Source organism: Biomphalaria glabrata, chromosome 5 (genome assembly GCF_947242115.1).
Source record: "Biomphalaria glabrata chromosome 5, xgBioGlab47.1, whole genome shotgun sequence".
NCBI classification, from domain to species: Eukaryota; Metazoa; Mollusca; class Gastropoda; family Planorbidae; genus Biomphalaria; species Biomphalaria glabrata.
This window is the reverse complement of record NC_074715.1, coordinates 27,567,679-27,588,786: the sequence shown is the minus strand read 5'-3', so window position 1 is coordinate 27,588,786 and position 21,108 is coordinate 27,567,679. Positions and strand designations below refer to the sequence as shown.

Below are 21,108 nucleotides of genomic sequence, written 5' to 3'. Positions count from 1 at the left end.
TAGGAGATAGCTACAGACCGGCTACAGTGTAGTTTTCAGTTTGTCTTACTTCTACTTGAAATAGATTCCAATGTCTCTAAATCTAATTGTTTATTTTTGTTTAGAAAGCATTTTGTAATACTTTTAGTTAAGCTACAAAATATTCTGCAAATAGTTGAAGGTCTTAATTTCAAATAGAGCTAGACTATTGATCTACATTCAAAACAATTGGCCTGTAGAGTTGTTGGCTACAATTACTCCTGTACTTATTAGACAATCCCATGATGCGAATTATTTGTTAAGTACATGAAGCCTCATTGCTGTCTCATGTAAGTGAACTTTCCCAAGTGCTTCAGAAGACTTTTGAGATGGCATCTATTAGCTCAATAAAGTTACCTTTTGAAAAAACAGAACTTCTACGAAACTAGCTACATATCTGTATAGTCTAATGCCTTGTTGACGTAGGGTCAGAACAGCTTACCATTCCTTTGAATTCCGACAGCAATGGTTTGTGAGAGAGGGACAATAATACATTTAAAACAGATTAGCATTCCTTTCAGTCTCATCGCAATGATTGATTGGGGGGGGGGGACAATAATACATTTAAAACATTAGCATTCCTTTCAGTCTCATCGCAATGATTGATTGGGGGGGGGACGACAATAATACATTTAAAACAGATTAGCATTCCTTTCAGTCTCATCGCAATGATTGATTGGGGGGGGGGGGACAATAATACATTTAAAACAGATTAGCATTCCTTTCAGTCTCATCGCAATGATTGATTGGGGGGGGGGACAATAATACATTTAAAACAGATTAGCATTCCTTTCAGTCTCATCGCAATGATTGATTGGGGGGGGGGGACAATGATACATTTAAAACAGATTAGCATTCCTTTCAGTCTCATCGCAATGATTGATTGGGGGGGGGGGGACAATGATACATTTAAAACAGATTAGCATTCCTTTCAGTCTCATCGCAATGATTGATTGGGGGGGGGCAATGATACATTTAAAACAGATTAGCATTCCTTTCAGTCTCATCGCAATGATTGATTGGGGGGAGGGACAATAATACATTTAAAACAGATTAGCATTCCTTTCAGTCTCATCGCAATGATTGATTGGGGGGGGGACAATGATACATTTAAAACAGATTAGCATTCCTTTCAGTCTCATCGCAATGATTGATTGGGGGGGGGGGACAATAATACATTTAAAACAAAACAGATTAGCATTCCTTTCAGTCTCATCGCAATGATTGATTGGGGGGGGGGGACAATGATGCATCCTTATCTTTACGTCTAGGTCTCAAGAATACTTAAAACTAGAGAGACCCTAGTCCTTGATATATCATTTGCTTTATTTCGAAGATATGGAATACTGTATTTGCGCTAGAGATTAATGTACAAATATTTAATGTGAGCTAGGAGCAATATTTGATTAGACAGCAAGAAGATGCTGACTGCATTCACGTTACAGATGGAACTGAGAGATTTCTGGGATATGTAAAACTGTTGTTTTTTTTTTTAATTTTCTTTTTATACATAAAATATTAAAATATCTATTTTATCATGTCTGTGTGTTTATGCGTGCACATTTGAATGGGTGTGTAGATGCAAATATACCACGTGTGAACAGTGTGTTTGTGTCATATGTCTATCACAAGAAAACAAATGTTCCCAATTCATATGTTTTCTGTTTTTGCCCCACTAGAGAGAAGAATGTTTCAACAGGAAAAATATTTATTTATTTATCATGCTTAATTTAATTACTGAGCTGTAAAGTATTAAAATTCTCTGTCTAGCAAAAAAACTGGCTACACCAGCCTGAACAAGTTCACAGCAAACCTTTTTGTTCTACGGTACATTTTTTTTTGAAACATTTTTATCTTGAGAATTTCACAACTTTCACTACATTCACTACATTCGCTACATTCACTGCATTCACTACATTCACTATATTCACTACATTCACTACATTCGCTACATTCACTACATTCACTACATTCGCTACTTTCACAACATTCACTACATACGCTACATTCACTACATTCGCTACTTTCACTACATTCACTACATTCGCTACATTCACTACATTCGCTACATTCACTACATTCGCTACATTCACTACATTCGCTACATTCACTATATTCGCTACATTCACTACATTCGCTACATTCACTACATTCGCTACATTCACTACATTCACTACATTCGCTACATTCACTACATTCGCTACAAACTAATTCTAGGAATTTTTCGTTTTCATCCACAAGTCAATAAAAAACAATATAAACTAGTACAGACCCAAAACAGAAACGTGATGTTTATAACAACATAAATATTCACATTTTATTATAGTAACACCCTTAGTGAAGACACTCAGAACAGGAGGAGACTAGAAAGTAATTCAGCCATGGTACATATAAGACTAGACTATATTTTAAGAAATACGAAAATGTAACCTAGTTGAATTCTAAGAAAAATGTGAATGGACATTGATTATTTCATATCCAAGGGCCGATAATAAAATACTATTTCTTTCTTGGTGCTAATAGAACAAGGAGCGGGCTGACTGAATCAGCCATGAAAACCAATGACTTAGGTGTCTCAGCTTCATATATATAACTAGGCGAGCACTAGTTAACGAACTAATGGTGTTACTTGCGAAGCCTACATAGCGACACTAATGGTGTTACTTGTGAAGCCTACATAACGACACTAAATGTGTTACTTGTGAAGCCTACATAACGACACTAAAGGTGTTACTTGTGAAGCCTACATAACGACACTAAAGGTGTTACTTGTGAAGTCTACATAGCGACACTAATGGTGTTACTTGCGAAGCCTACATAGCGACACTAAAGGTGTTACTTGTGAAGCCTACATAACGACACTAAAGGTGTTACTTGTGAAGCCTACATAACGACACTAAAGGTGTTACTTGTGAAGCATACATAACGACAATAAAGGTGTTACTTGTGAAGCCTACATAACGACACTAATGGTGTTACTTGTGAAGCCTACATAACGACACTAAAGGTGTTACTTGTGAAGCCTACATAACGACACTAATGGTGATGCTTGTGAAGCCTACATAACGACACTAAAGGTGTTACTAGTGAAGCCTACATAACGACACTAAAGGTGTTACTTGTGAAGCATACATAACGACAATAAAGGTGTTACTTGTGAAGCCTACATAACGACACTAAGGGTGATGCTTGTGAAGTCTACATAACGACACTAAAGGTGTTACTTGTGAAGCCTACATAGCGACACTAAAGGTGTTACTTGTGAAGCCTACATAACGACACTAAAAATGTTACTTTGTGAAGCCTACATGACGACACTAAGGATGATGCTTGTGAAGCCTACATAACGACACTAAGGGTGTTACTTGTGAAGCCTACATAACGACACTAAAGGTGTTACTTGTGAAGCCTACATAACGACACTAAGGGGGATGCTTGTGAAGCCTACATAACGACACTAAGGGTGTTACTTGTGAAGCCTACATAACGACACTAAAGGTGTTACTTGTGAAGCCTACATAACGACACTAAGGGTGTTGCTTGTGAAGCCTAAATAACGACACTAAGGGTGATGCTTGTGAAGCATACATAACGACACTAAAGGTGTTATTTGTGAAGCCTACATAGCGACACTAAAGGTGTTACTTGTGAAGCCTACATATCGACACTAAAGGTGTTACTTGTGTAGCCTACATAGCGACACTAAAGGTGTTACTTGTGAAGCCTACATAGCGACACTAAAGGTGTTACTTGTGAAGCCTACATAACGACACTAAAGGTGTTACTTGTGAAGCCTACATAACGACACTAAAGGTGTTACTTGTGAAGTCTACATAACGACACTAAGGGTGATGCTTGTGAAGCCTACATAACGACACTAAGGGTGATGCTTGTGAAGCCTACATAACGACACTTAGGGTGATGCTTGTGAAGCCTACATAACGACACTAAAGGTGTTACTTGTGAAGCCTACATAACGACACTAAGGGTGATGCTTGTGAAGCCTACATAACGACACTAAGGGTGATGCTTGTGAAGCCTACATAACGACACTAAGGGTGTTGCTTGTGAAGCCTACATAGCGACACTAAAGGTGTTACTTGTGAAGCCTACATAGTGACACTAAAGGTGTTACTTGTGAAGACTACATAACGACACTAAAGGTGTTACTTGTGAAGCATACATAACGACACTAAGGGTGTTGCTTGTGAAGCCTACATAACGACACTAAGGGTGATGCTTGTGAAGCATACATAACGACACTAAAGGTGTTACTTGTGAAGCCTACATAGCGACACTAAAGGTGATGCTTGTGAAGCCTACATAACGACAATAAAGGTGTTACTTGTGAAGCCTACATAGCGACACTAAAGGTGTTACTTGTGAAGCCTACATAACGACACTAAGGGTGTTGCTTGTGAAGCCTACATAACGACACTAAAGGTGTTACTTGTGAAGCCTACATAACGACACTAAGGGTGTTGCTTGTGAAGACTACATAACGACACTAAGGGTGATGCGTGTGAAGCCTACATAACGACACAATAGGTGATGCGAAGCAGGACGTTTTGGCGACGCCGTTTTGGCGACGCCGTTTTGGCCCCGCGTTTTGGCGCGAGCCGTTTTGGCGACTGGACGTTTTGGCGCGAAATACATTATGTACGTTTATTGTATTATTTTTTTTAAAAGAATTATTCATATCTATGTTTTGCATGAGTGTTTGTGTTAAGACATATTTTTCAAGTACTAAATGTAAATGTGTGTTTGTTTTTCACATCATTTTCTTTAATAAACATTTTGGCTTGTGTATATGTGTTTATTAAGAGGCACCCTTTTTTTTTCCAAAATGTTTTTTAAGATACTACTTTAAAATAAAAAAAAAATGAAACGATGATAGACTAAAAATTGATGCAATTATTTGTTTACATTAACATTGGTTTATTTAATGACTGTATGGTATCTCCAGCTATACATACCAAACACTTGCTAATAATAAGTAAAAATATAATACATGTACCATGTTTCTCAAAATACTTTAAGTTAAGTATACATGGACACCATGGTTATTTGCCTAAGTCGCTGGAATTCAAGGGCTCATTAAAAAAAGCTACGTGCTTATTAAATTATCGTCAAATGATATCTCGCGCCAAAACGTCCCGTCGCCAAAACGGCGGGGCCAAAACGGCGGCGCCAAAACGTCACGTACCGAGGTGATGCCTGTGAAGGTAGAGAGCTTTTTTAAAGAGCTTGCTTAAGCTCATGTCATCTCCATGCTTCTGGTTGTGTTCATTCCTTTCGTTTGGTCCACCTGAATAGTCAAAGTAGTCCGTGACATTTTCTCTCTGTCAAACGAATAGATTTCTCCAAGGAGGTTACAGAGATAACACAACTGAACCTTAGCATGCATTATTGATGAGTTAGCAATTAAAATGTCTCTGCAGAGTGGATTGTGTTTCTAGAAATTCTATTCTCTCCCCTGCTACTTTTGTTTGAAGAGAAACGGCCAAGAAGTGTTTACGACATTATTCCTACATCTTAGCTTGAGTTCAAGAATCTACAATTTTCAATCAGCCATCCTTTGGAGATACAACCACTTCAGATGTATCATATTATTGTGTAAGAAAAAGTATATTCTAGAACAATATAAATTGTTATTTCTGCAGAGTAATTTTAAAAATATTTCAACATGATTACTGACACTATAAAACTAATAGTTGGAAATCTCTTTATGTCTGCTGTTAGTGCTCGGTCTTAATGTCGTTTAAAAGTGCTTTGCATTGTCTTGGTTTTAAAATATGCACAGTATAGTTAGGCGATAGTTCATAATGCATTGACTGTTACTATTGGGGGGGGGTTTACGTTTTACGGAGGCGCGAAGGCTGAGAGGTAAAAGCGCTTGGCTTCCGAAACGGGGGGTCAGGGTTTAAATCTTGGTGAATACTTTTTAATTTCGGAATCTTAAGGGCGCCTCTGAGTCCACCCAGCTCTAATGGGTATCTGACATTAGTTGGAAAAAGTAAAGGCGGTTGTGATGTCCACATGACACCCTCGTTAACCGTGGGCCAGAGAATCACAGAAACATCATCTGCCCTATAGATCGCAAGGTCTGAAAGTGGAAACTTTACTTTTGCTTTTTTTTTACGTTTTACTGTGAAATGGTGTGTGTGTGTGTGGGGTATCTACTTCAGTAATATACTCTTTCTGTACCAGTTTACGGACTGCCACCACGGTACTACTAGCTGGAGTCAACCGTTAGCCTTAGTCTACGTTCATTGCTTCAGTTTCTGTCTGTTTCTTTTTTATTTTATTTCTTTAAAAACATGTGTTTTTACAATCAAATGAGCCACAAAGTTGGAGATTGATAAGTAGTGTTGGTGAACTGCAAACATGAAATGGTATCTAGAAATGAAAGGAGCAGTGGACATGAAATAGATGTGCCGCGAGTTTCTTTGTCTGTACACTTTAGACACTCAACGCCATAGTCCGCTTGATGACAAGATTAATTTGTGAGATTTTAGTCCTCATGTCTTAAAGAACACAACATGTCATCCTGATCTCTGATAGAATGCAGATTTCATTAAGAAAATAAAAGAATGTGAGGAATGGCTTTAGATGTCGTGTGCGCGCCATTTAGAAAGGTGATAATGACATTGGCTCTTCCGCTACTTCAAAGTGATTGGCACGTCAAAAACAGATCAGACGAGAGCGCTTTTCATTTCCTCATTAGGTTTCCAACGAGTCAGGGCAGAACTATAACGACCTCGACCTTGAACGAGGGTAATTCTCATTGTATTCTCCCCTTACTGTCTATTTATAGGTTCAATAGAAAAACATGTCGTACGTGAATGCAACGAAAACCAGTTCATACTTTCTCATTGAGTCACAAACACACAACCTTGAGGACTGTGTAGGTGGTAGGCTCTCATTTCAAGAAAATAGTTAATGGATCAAAATTGAGAATTTTTTTTTTAGAATTTTAAAGGTCGACGATTTCTCGTGGTCCACTACAATTCTCCCCCCCCCCCAAACCAAAGCAATAATAGACCATGATGTATCGGCAGACTATCTGGTCTTTAAATACAATAATAATCAACTATTGTTTAGCTACATTGTCAACAGATATGTGGATTAGTTCTATGTCCACGTGGTCTAAGCATAATATATTCTCATAAAATAAAAATCTCAGACGTAATATGAAATATATGTAAGATCAAACGCTTCTATGAGATATGTGTTTAAAACAATCATGATTGTACAAATGTAATTTTATCTCTCTAGCATCATAGACATACACAAATTAAGTTGAAATCCGATCGTTTTATCTGTTTTGTTTTTTGGATTGTTTCTTTATTTTAAAAACTGTTTATGTTTTGAATCGTGTTCTCAATGACTAAGATAAAATAAAAAAAAAACCCTGAATGTAATGAATCAACAAGAAACACAAGAACATTACATCCATCCAACTAGGCCAGGGAGGAATCTGAGATGAAAAACAAAACAAACTAGAACAAAACTTCTTTCAGGTCAAAAAGAAATTATCCCGATGAAAACTTAAATCTATGACACCAAATCTGTCGGGCTTGAACGGTTGTTTTAATTCATTTGTGTCGTTCCAACGGTGACAACAAAAGAGTATCCACATATGATACAGGAGCCTCGAGTTGTAAAAGTGGTGATGTCTGGGATTTTGAATTGTGGGACTTTGATGATGTTCCAGAGTTCACGCAACTCACTAGTCACTGACATAAGAGAATAGTCTCTTTTCTCTGCAGACATTTGTACACAGCTTACAATAACTCACTCTGTTTTCTGTCTGTCTGGTACAAAATTCTGTACATGTTATTGCTCCCACTTCCCATTCTCGGATAAATTGAAACTTTGTACAATGGACCTCATTTACCAATCGTAAACAAACAACATTTAGCCACGTGATAATATTGATAAAACAATGAAAAAACAACTGTCACGTGACAGCCTGTGTGTATTACGTAATTTGTATTTAAGAGATAGAGAACCATGTGGCTAAATGGTGTTTGTCTTTTAACTTTTGGAAGTTCCTTCAGAAATGATTCATACATCCAAGCGTAAAACTCCTGCAGGACAGCGGGGCAGGGCAGCAAGTGGGGCTTGAACCCAAGACTATTGTGATGACCTACGCCATGATAGCTATCCATTGCTAGATCGCAGAAGCACTAATAAGAAACAGGAAAAAAATACTTAAAAAAACAACAAAGCTTCAAAGGTCTACAATTTCTCTAGCCACACTACAAAGCCCCCCCCTAAAATATTAAAACAACCAAAGGCAATCCTGTTACTGTTAGTCCAAGATGCGGGCTTTTTTTAAATACACGGACCAAGGTTTGGAACTCACTCCCCATTGATCTCAGATAGACAACATGCTTCACTAGATTCAAGAAGAACATTAAAACCTCTCTCTTTAAAACTTTTTTTAGATTAGTTTGTCATTTTAGCTCTCGTGTCTATGTTTGTTATGTTATCACAGCGCCCTGTAACCTACATTTTGTTTGTTAACAGCGCCCTGTAAATTTAATCATTTTTATTATTATTTAGTGTAATTGTATCAATTATTTTGGATAAGTCATGTAATTATATGTACGATTGACCTAGACTTAATAAATCTGTCCGATTAGAAATATTTTTACCAATTGTTTTTGTTAAGCTTTTAGCTTTCTCAACGCGCTATGATCCCATCACTTGACTGGACCAGTTGGGAAAGGGGGAGAGAATAGGAGGGGGGTATCTTGGGGAATGTTTACATGATCGTTTTTTGAAATGGATAAAAAATTTTTTTTACAAGGCTCGAAAGTCCTCAAGAGGACTAATTCAACTTTTACCACCACATCTGTCAAGTACGATTTCTTTCTCTTGTTCAAGATACCAAACAAAATTATTAATTACCAATATTTAATTAACTAATTGGTTATTTTTTTTTTTATTGATTCCTGTGCTTTTATGCAAACTTTCAGCTTAATCCGAGTTTGGGTGTAGGAGAAATAACGTGTACAAACTTTTTACCAGACATACAAACAAACAGAGTGAGTTGATATAAGCTTTGTGAAAAAAAAAGAATCAGAACCATCGATGCCACTAATGTCTGTTTTTTTTTTGTCAGCTTTGTAAAGGATGTATCTTTCTAGAGTCATATAGTTGTTTTGAAATATTTTTTTTTTGTGTTTTTTTTCCTTACAAAAGAAGTATTTATGATCTCTATGACAACAAATGACGTCAAAGATAACATTGCAGCCTGATGTTCTCTTTCAAATCTATATTTACTTCATCAGCTTATCTTACGCCCAAGCCTTAGGCAATAACACAAAAAATTAGGAAAAATTATAACGTTTGCGTGCTATAAAATAAGATCATTTTAGTCTGTGCGTGTCTGAGTTTAGATTGAGGAGAATATACAAAAAATTACGTTAGCTTTACTGGATGCTGGATCCAAACAACTTCTCCACTGAAATCAAACTAGTTTTTCCATTGCAATGAACCTATTTGATCTACAAAAATCAGGTTGCTTGATCCACTAAGATAAAACTACTTGGTCCAATGAAATCAGACTACTTGGCTCAGTGAAATCAAACTGCTTAATTCAGTGAAGTCAAACTACTTGGCTCAATGAAATCAAATTACTTGGACCAGTGAGATCAGACTTGGCCCAGTGAAATCAAATTGCTTGATCCAGTGAAGTCAAACTACTTTATCCAGTGAAATCAAACTACTTGATCCAGTGAAATCAAACTACTTGATTCAGTGAAATCAAACTACTTTATCCAGTGAAATCAAACTACTTGATCCAGTGAAATCAAACTACTTTATCCAGTGAAATCAAACTACTTGATTCAGTGAAATCAAACTACTTTATCCAGTGAAATCAAACTACTTGATCCAGTGAAATCAAACTACTTTATCCAGTGAAATCAAACTACTTTATCCAGTGAAATCAAACTACTTGATTCAGTGAAATCAAACTACTTTATCCAGTGAAATCAAACTACTTGATCCAGTGAAATCAGACCTAGCAGTGAAGTCAAACTACTTGATCCAGTGAAATCAGACTACTTTGCGGAGTGTAATCAAAGTACTTGGCCCAGTGAAGTCAAACTACTTGGTGCAGTGAAATCAAACTACTTGGCCTAGTAAAGTCAGACTTGGTCTATTGGAGTCAAACTACTTGGTGCAGTGAAATCAAACTACTTGGCCTAGTAATGTCAGACTTGGTCTATTGGAGTCAAACTACTTGGTGCAGTGAAATCAAACTACTTGGCCTAGTAAAGTCAGACTTGGTCTATTGGAGTCAAACTACTTGGTGCAGTGAAATCAAACTACTTAGCCCCGTGAAGTCACACTTGGCTATTGAAATCAAACTACTTGGCTGCTTGATCCACTGAGATCGTAAATGTAAAATACGTTTTTAAACCAATACCTTCAGTAACCAGCAGACTTCTGAAATTGAAAGTAAACTATTTGGTATCTACCCATTGATCAAATCACTTCTAATTTTTTTAGCGGCCCCCAAAAGGGGAATAGATGCTATTAGTTTTGTATGGTCTGTCCGTCCGCCCCGTTTAGATCTCGTAAACTAGAAAAGATATTGAAAATCCGACATCATGATATTTTAGACCATTCAAAGTTCTAATGCAACGACATCTTTTTCTTTTCTGAAAGTGAAAAATTTAATTTTTAAAATCAACTATGCAAGCAGTTTTTTTTCATAAAATTACACCATTTTTACAACTATTCACTATTAATAGTAATAAACTCGGGAGGCTATTTAGTAAAGAAGATAACAATCGACCATATTTTTAGCAAATTTATGCAAACGGTTTTAGATTTTTTGTCAACATTTTTTTTTTACAATTGTATTGCTAAGTACATTCTGTCATACTAACTTCTACAGGACCATGGAATACTGAACTACTACAGGACCATGGAATACTGAACTACTACAGGACCATGGAATACTGAACTACTACAGGACCATGGAATACTGAACTACTACAGGACCATGGAATACTGAACTACTACAGGACCATGGAATACTGAACTACTACAGGACCATGGAATACTGAACTACTACAGGACCATGGAATACTGAACTACTACAGGACCATGGAATACTGAACTACTACAGGACCATGGAATACTGAACTACTACAGGACCATGGAATACTGAACTACTACAGGACCATGGAATACTGAACTACTACAGGACCATGGAATACTGAACTACTACAGGACCATGGAATACTGAACTACTACAGGACCATGGAATACTGAACTACTACAGGACCATGGAATACTGAACTACTACAGGACCATGGAATACTGAACTACTACAGGACCATGGAATACTGAACTACTACAGGACCATGGAATACTGAACTACTACAGGATCATGGAATACTGAACTACTACAGGACCATGGAATACTGAACTACTACAGGACCATGGAATACTGAACTACTACAGGACCATGGAATACTGAACTACTACAGGATCATGGAATACTGAACTAAAGGAAGGGGAGAATTTTATTTTTTTAAATTTACGGAATGTTTTTTTCTTGAGGCTTTGAATAAGAGATTAACCCTTTGCAGAACAATTAGATCAATTAAGGACCTTAAGGACATAAATGAGCTTTTCATAGAAACTTTACACAACCTAAGTTTAGATCAAATCATTAAAAAGCCAACTAGATTAAACAACACATTAGATCTCTTCTTAACCAACAGACCTGGATTAGTAGTTGATTATGATATTATCCCTGGTCTATCAGACCATGAGATCATAAAAATACACAGTCAGATAAAAGCAGTAGCAAATACAAAACCCCAAAAGAAAAATCTTACTCTGGAATAAATGTAACCTAACACAACTACACCAAGCTGCATTAAACGTTCAACAAACATTCTTATTAGAAAAAGACATTAACCAACCAGTCGATGACCTCTGGAATTTTATTAAAAACCATCTTAAAAGCATTATAGAAAATCATATACCAACTAAATACATATCAGACAAAATAAATAAATGCTGGTTTAATAATAGACTAAAGAAGCTTTGTAAACAGAAGGAAAACCTATATAGAAAATTTAAAGAAACAAAGGCAGAAAGAGTTTACAAAAAGTATATAAAAATTAAACACCTAACCCAAAAAGTAAGCAGACAGCTGCAGAGTGAATACATAAACTATGTAATATCTAAAGATAACAACAAAAACCTATGGTCATACATAACTCTAAGAAAATGGAAACAACAGGCATAGCGCCATTAAAAGATGAACATAACAAAATACATAATGATAATGAAACTAAAGCAAACATCCTAAACAAATACTTTGCATCAGCATTCTCAGCCCCAGGAGACAAAGACATATTACTTAATTTGAACCAAGTAGACAACATAGAAGATTTAGTAGTACAAGAAAATGGAATTCAAAAACTATTAGCCAACACCAAACCAAATAAAGCGTATGTACGTGATGGTATTCCAGCTAGATTACTCAAAGAACTAAGCAATGAGCCATCCCCAGTGTTCAAAATACTCTTTCAGGCTTCACTTAACCAGGGCAGAGTACCAAAGGACTGGAAAGAAGCTAATGTCATCCCCCTATTTAAAAAAAGGAGAAAAATCTGACCCAGGAAACTACAGACCAGTATCACTTACCAGCATCACATGTAAAATCCTAGAACACATAATATGTAGCAACATCATAAACCACTTAGACAAACATAATGTCCTCACCCCATACCAACATGGCTTTAGGAAATATAGATCATGTGAAACACAACTAATAGGACTAATTGATGATTTTTCAAAAGGTTTAGATAATAGTGAACAAATAGATGCTATCTTACTAGATTTTTCCAAGGCTTTTGACAAAGTTCATCACCATAGTTTGCTTAAAAAATTAAAATATTTCGGCATTAATGGTCCACTGCATCAGTGGCTTAAAGATTTTCTGATAGGGAGAGAACAAACTGTAATAATAAATGGCTCTAAATCAATACCGATAACAGTAAACTCAGGTGTACCTCAAGGAACAGTCTTGGGTCCACTACTATTTTTAATTTACATAAATGATTTACCAAATTACAATACTTCAGGAACAAAAGTTAGATTATTTGCAGATGATTGCATAATATATAGAACAATAAAAACAACACAAGACACAGATATTTTACAAAGAGAATTAGATGAATTACAGAAATGGGAATCAAATTGGAGCATATCTTTCACCCAGAAAAATGTCAGTTGTTAAGAGTAACAAAAAAACTAAAACAAATTAATTCCACTTATCTTATTCATGGCAAACCAGTAACACAGACTAAAAACGCAAAATACCTAGGTGTTATAATAAATGAAAAACTGTCATGGAATCTACATATTGATGAAACTATAAAAAAAATCAAACAAAGCATTAGGATTTATTAAAAGAAATTTCTATAAATCAAATAAGAACATAAAACTAAAATGTTATTTAACCTTGGTTAGGCCAATAATAGAATATGCATCCTCCGTTTGGGACCCCTCAACTCAAGAAAACATTAAGAAACTAGAACAGACACAAAATAGAGCAGTGAGATTCATAACAAACGTATATTCACATTTGACTAGAGTAACACCTTTAGTAAAATCACTAAATTTAGAAAGCCTTCAGGACAGAAGACTCAAAAGTAAAGTAGCAATTATACATAAAACACTGAACCATAATCTTCAAATACAAAAACAAAATTTAATAAAATATTCTGAAAGACACAAAGATAAAGGCACATTCCTCGTCCCATATGCTAGGACAAATTTGTACAAATACTCCCTAGTGCTATTAGAGCATGGAATGGGTTGCCTGAGCTAGCCCGGAAAACCAGTGACTTGGCAGAATTTAAGTCATTGGTTAATATGCATGACTAAATGCATGACGCGCAGGACGTAATCATCTTCTTTTTTGAAGTTACGTCTGTATTATATAAGATAAGATAATTAGATAATTATTATATGACATCAGTTAGGCCAGGTTCACATCGAACTTCTCCTTCACTTTTAACTATCCCTTGGTCAGCTGGACCGCACCACACAAAATCTGTTAACCTTCTTTCTCTATTCTTCTCTGTCATTTGTTTTTGATAGAATTTCATTCTGATATTCTTTCTGAAAATATTGAAACCTGCCTTTTTACCTGCCTGGGTGGACAACTTCGGGGGCCGATTTTGAGCTTGTGTTCCCACACAAACTGTCTTTTTAACCTTGTTTTTCTTTCAATTTACCGTACAGTTTCGTGCAGAGATTTCATCACACTACCAAGCAGGTCGGTTTGTACCCTAGCCAGACCATAACAGACCAAGTTCTAATTTTACTTGTTTTAGGTAGTGGGGGGGGGGGTGTCTTTGTGTGTGTGTGTGTGGAGTGTGTTTTGTTGTTTTTGTGACTGCCATTAGATTGTCGTGTAATAAATGTCTCAGTTTACTCAGTAGCATACAGAGAACAAAAAAAAAAGGTTCGTTTATTTTTCTACTGTTCATTTTGGTTTTATTGGATTATTGGATGTAAACAAAACATCAACTATAAATTAAGATCAGGAGAGGATAAAATCTTTATTTAGATTTTAGAGGTTCAGAAAGAAATCTGTTTCATGTGTAAACTGTATCACACATACACATTATATTTAGAACTACTAGAAAATTTCTCGTCAGGTGCAAAAAAAAAAAGGTTTACATCAAGTATTTCCTTACAATGTGTACAAGCCTACAATGCTACTAACTTATTAGTATGTCATGACTCACACTACTAAATTATGTCATGACTCACACTTCTAGATTGTCATGACTCACACTACTAGATTATGTCATGACTCACACTACTAGATTATGTCATGACTCACACTACTAGATTATGTCATGACTCACACTACTAAAGCCTATCAGTCTGATTTTATTGTTGAGACATTATTCGAAGGGCAGTCAGTCAATTAAATTTTCGAACACAAATGTATTTTGACTCCATGTTGACAAGATGTCAGCAATTTTCTTTTTCGATATGGAAACGCCGATCCTTCAATTCTGTTTCCTGCATTCCTTAATGTCTTCTGCACCCGTCAATTTCTGCATGTCCATTTAATCTTTTTTCTTTAACCTGGTACTTTTCCTTGCAGAATGATCTTCGAAGGTAGTGAGAATCTTGTAGTATTGCATTAGGTTTTCTTTTGAATTTGTATTTTAGCTGTCTGGCTTCGACATATTACTCAGAAGAAACATGAGTGTCTTGTACGGGTGTATTTTTGTGCAATCCCGAACTAACAAAACAAAACTCTATCCCACGAACAAGCGATGAACTAAGTCCAGACCGTGGAATAACCTAAAGGAAGTTTAATACGTAAAGGCCACAGTCGAGTCTCTGTCACTTCAAGTCTTAACACCAACTCAATAATATTAACATAAAAAACCTCACTATTATTGACGTCACTAAATGTCGCGTTCAAGGTCTATTATCTATGGTGCGTCTCTATGCTAACTAAGTGCCTGTATGGTCATAGTAGGGTAAGTAGGCTGCCTTGTTATTTACTAATGTAATGTAATATATGTAAATTATTGCCCACATAAAGTCTACAGATCGTTTCATAAAAAAATATTGTTATGATTATTTGATCAGATCGATACAAAACCCTGCAAACGAGAACATAATGGTTTTCTCTCCTGGCTCTCCGTGTATAGAAACTGACATAAGAGTTGATGCTTGCAAAAAACAACGTTATCTCTTTATTTTTTTTTTTTTTTGTTGGAGCTGTCAACTCAGAGTTTGTTTAATAATAAACCAGTTGTCGATAACAAATACCGTGGAGAAAGGTTTGGTTTCGGACATGATTACATTAATTTTAATGGACACAATACGGACCATATTACATGTATTAGCTTTAGTTAAATATATGCTTCTTGTATCTTTAAAAAAAAAGTCTGCAATGTATAAGATAAGATAAGATCAAGTATGTCTACGTCTGCAGCAGCAGACCACAAAGTTATAAAGAGTAGATAGCTCGCTGTATACAATTTCTGTTAGCAGAAAAAAAAAATTGAATAAAATGTAGAACTTAATATTACATGCTTATGGAAAGATAATTCACTTAGCACTATGTATGGGCTAGTCAGAACCTAACGTAAAACAAATATTTAATTCATACAATAATTCAAGAAGTAATAGTTCTGACATTTAGATATAGCGATTCGTAGGATTAAATTAACCACAACTACATCTAGTTACTGTCCAAGATGTTAACATCTTGCATAGAAAAAAAAAGACAGCACAAACAGAAATGGCCTACTCCCCCCCCCCCTTTACGTACTTTGTTACAAAAGGAAGCTGCTGTAAAAAAAACTAAACGGTGGCGTAGCTAAGGTGGAGGAGGAGGGGGGGAGAATTTGAAAATCCCCCCGGGCCCCCCAAGCTAGTGTTTTTATATTAAATATTACGCAAAATGCAGGGCCACCAAAGAGGTCAAGCCTCCCGGGCATCCAAATGATAGAGAATTCCCAGCTACGCCCCTGAATATAAAAGTGACCGTTGAAACCGATGACGAAATCGGCTATTCTATTGTGCGTTGTAAGCTGCCAGATTGTAAATGATGGACTGACATCACAACACTAACTTAAAAGCACTATCCAGTCTTTATTAGGCTTTGTGAAAAAGAAACATTTCTTTTTTAAAAACTTTTTGATATTATCAAGAACATAGGTCATATTCCCTGCCGTATAGACAAAAAAAAATTTAAAAAAAAATCGGACATGACTCGTTTTGAACATATTTTGTAAATTGTAGACTACTACCTACATAAGGTCTTGTTTGAAGAAACGTATAGACCCTTTATGAATGCATAGACCCTTTATAATGTATCCTGACATGTTACGTACGTTTAACTTGAATTCATTTCCTGTTTAAAAGAGAGACATAAAAAGAGTTTTCATTGAATCCTGCCGTGATGTGGCTGGTCTTGGGTCGATGAACACGTAGTTTTAGTGGGGGAAGGGGGTGGGGGTTTGGCTTAAAAGGGAGATAATGGAGTATTTTCTTTCGTTGTTTGGCTTATCTGCTTCACATACACACAAAAAAAAAAAAACAATGAATAAAAAGAAAAAAAAACATTAAAAATATTTTAAAAACAAAAATCGAAGCTTATGCGAGGTAATATTTTATCAGTTAGCTTGGATCAGCCATGTAATGAAATCTGTAATAGCTCTAGACTCGAGACCAACAACAATCAATCTGTGTGATTAATAATATTTTTGCCAATTGTTTTTGTTTATCACCACTTAGTACTTTCACTTTCTTAAGACACATGGTCCTAGAATTGATCTAGACCAGTTGGGAACATGAGGAGGGGAGAAGGAAAGGGAGATCTGCGTGGATTTTACCGTCATTGGTTTTTAAAAGCATTTTAATAAAGGTGGTATTCGAACTCGTGACTCACGCCTCCCGGGCGACTTGCTAACCACTCTGCTAGTGAGGTACTAATGACTAGAGAAGATTGCATAGTTTTATGTTGTTCGTTTTAATTTAGGGGACTAATTTAGCTTATACCACCACTTCAGTCAAGTACAATTTCTTTCCCATGTTCGAGATATGATAATGAGTTCAAACTAATGAATGATCAATTTAACAATGGTTCAACCCTCTGCTACTTTTGATGTACACGTACATATGTATGGGAAGTACACAAATACAGTTTTCCCCCAGTACCCAATAACATCCCATATAATGATATAGAGGGGTATTAGGCAGGTTTTGGATTTATTTATGTTGTTCAATAGCTTACAAAATTAAGGTTCCGAGGTTCAACCTGACAAGAACATCATTCACACACAGTTGTGCATAGAGTAACCAACTATGTGGATGATTTAAATAACAAAATTATGAATTTAATTATATGATACTGGTATATGCATATTTACAATGAGAATGATAGAATGATAAATAAATAATATAATAAATATATAGGTAGATAAATATGTATTCAATCTCTACACATAAGCACCTTCCTACTACTACCAAATTGTCACCATGGTTTCATAGTAAACCAGACGCTGACCGACAGACGTCACAATACTGTCAACATCGGCAATGATAATTAGACCTCAACTGATCCCCAACTGGCACCAACTGCTGTGTAAGGGCCACTGACACTCAACGCCGTCAATAATCGACAATCTGACAAAGACACTCAAGACTGTAATAGATACTTCCGAGAAGATAAACGACGCCACCACTGGCAAAGAATCGAGTTCAGTAAATACAACTCCAACACTGGCACCCTAAAAAAGAAATAAACACAAAACTCAACTTCTACTTAAAACTAGAAATAGTGACAACCTCATACAACATACAATAAGAGATATCACAAACGAAGTAACTCACCCTATGCAGGGGTCCACAAATCCTACTGAAATAAGTCCAAGGAACTAGTACTTGTTTACACAGACTAATAATATTTTTACGGACCAACACACCGTCCGTTTCAACCAAATTTAGAGGGCGAACTGCCTCATGACAAAGAATGACCAATAACTGTCACCGGACTTTGTGACGTAGCAAACAATTCAAAACTAAACTACAAGGCACTCTCGCCCCGTACAGAGGAAACAAAACGTAACAGAGTTGGGGGACGGCAAAAGACACTTATCTAAACTACGTGACACCAAACAAAACGTAACAGAGTCACTTATCTAAACTACGTGACACCAAACAAAACGTAACAGAGTCACTTATCTAAACTACGTGACACCAAACAAAATAATTAATTACCAATAGTTATTTAACTAGTTGTTTAATTTTAAAAATTGATTCTTGTGATGTCAGGTAAAAGAAATAATTGTGCAAATTTTCAGCTTGATCTGAGATTGTGTCGGACAAATAACGTGTACAAACTTTTTACCAGGCAGATAGACAGACAGAGTGAGTTGATATAAGTTTCGTAAACCTACTGCCGGTCACATACACATATAGAAAGCTTTCTCACTAGACTTGGTGTTCAAGTCAATGTCACAACGGGCATTGGCTTCAATTCTAATACAAACGTTTCAATCGCAACAGACGAAAGGAATTTCCTATCAATTATTTCCGCACAGCCAATAAAGACTCGAGATACCAAACAGTTTGTTCTTTAGAATGCAAGGACTAATGGGAGAAAAGGGAATGCAGATGAAGAGTAGAGCAATGATTGATTGTAATGTATTTTATCGTCTAAAATGTACGAAGACAAGACTGGAGTCCAACAAGTTTTCAGTATAACTATTGATGTTAAGTTATTCGAGTTATAAATGGTCTCAGATAGTCTATTAGGCTTTAAAAACAACGTCATCATCTACAATACAGACCATGCGAGATGATTTCAAACATCTGAAAAGGTTGAGCACATAAAAACTATTAATGATCTTTTAAAGGTTCATTTGAAATATTTTTCTTTCTTCTTTGATGTTTTGTTACTTTGTTAAGGGAGCCGTCATTTTGTTTTTGTTCTTACTACCAAGACTTATAATTATTTCAATTATCTGAATAGTTTCTCAGAGTATCGATCTGGGCAGGGAATAAAATCATCTTGCCGCATGGATAATCTTCTGGTAGCATTAGTAGATTAGATTAAATGAGAATGACTTTAAAAACAAAGATTGAGAGAAACTGAAAGATAAATACACAGACATATAGAGATAGATAAGATTAGATTAAATAGATAGATAGATAGATAGATAGATAGATGCCACAATTTTCTATGGTAAAAAAAATCCATTGTTTTTAAGCAGTTAACATTTTGGATTTTTCCAGGGCCAGGCCATTTTCGGTCATAGTTCATTCCCGGTTATAGTTCATTCATATGTCAAATTATCTTATCTTCTTATCTTATATAATACAGTTATTACTTCAAGAAAAAAAAGATGATTACGTCCTACGCTTCATGCATTTAGTCATGCATATTAACCAATGACTTAAATTCTGCTAGATCACTGGTATTCCTGGCTAGCTTAGGCAACCCATTCCATGCTCTAATAGCACTAGGAAAGAAGGAGCATTTGTACAAATCTGTCCTAGCATATGGAACAAGGAATGTGCCTTTATTCTTGTGTCTTTCTGAGTATTTCATTAGATTTTGTTCTTGTATTTGAATATGATGGTTCAGTGTTTTATGTATAATTGCTACCTTACTTTTTTGAGTCTTCTATCCTGAAGGCTTTCTAAATTTAGTGATTTTACTAAAGGTGTTACTCTAGTCAAATATGAATATTCGTTTGTTATGAATCTCACTGCTCTATTTTGTGTCTATTTCAGTTTCTTAATTTTTTCTTGAATTGTGGGGTCCCAAACAGAGGATGCATATTCCATTATTGGCCTAACCAATGTTAAATAACATTTTAATTTTATGTTCTTATTTGATTTATAGAAATTTCTTTTAATAAACCCTAATTCTTTGTTTGATTTTTTGATAGTTTCATCAATATGGGGATTCCACGACAGTTTTTCATTAGTATTTTGCGTTTTTAGTCTGTGTTACTGGTTTACCATGAATAAGATAAGTGGAATTAAATTGTTTTAGTTTTTTTGTTACTCTTAATAACTGACATTTTTCAGGGTGGAAACACATGCTCCAATTTGATTCCCATTTCTGTAATTCATCTAATTCTCTTTGTAAAATTTCTGAATCTTGTGTTGTTTTTATTGTTTTATATATTATGCAATAGTGTGCGAATAATCTGACCTTTGTTCCTGAAGTAATGCGATTTGGTAAATCATTTATGTAAGTTAAAAATAGTAGTGGACCTAAGACTGTTCCTTGAGGTACACCTGAGTTTACTGTTATAGGTGTTGATTTAGAGTCATTTATTATTACAGTTTGTTCTCTCCCTATAAGATAATCCTTAACCCACTGATGCAATGGACCATCAATGCCAAAATATTTTAATTTTTTAAGCAAACTATGGTGGTGAACTTTGTCAAAAGCCTTGGAAAAATCTAATAAGATAGCATCTATTTGCTCACTATTATATAAACCTTTAGAAAAATCATCAATTAGTCCTTTTAGTTGTGTTTCACATG

General features: G+C 35.6%; 1 protein-coding gene across 4 annotated transcripts in view; it reads left to right on the top strand.

Moving 5' to 3' along the window:
- LOC106069763 (uncharacterized) overlaps positions 1–21,108 on the top strand; it is a 57,055-nt gene that overhangs the window by 18,670 nt on the left and 17,277 nt on the right. For 3 of the 4 annotated variants that reach the window (XM_056028342.1, XM_056028345.1, XM_056028346.1), the window contains exon 1: positions 15,399–15,572. The exons of the other annotated variant lie outside the window; for it this stretch is intronic. The gene's annotated coding sequence lies outside the window, so the exon portion shown is untranslated. Of the gene's footprint in view, positions 1–15,398; positions 15,573–21,108 lie in introns of those variants that run through there. 4 annotated transcript variants of the gene reach the window in all.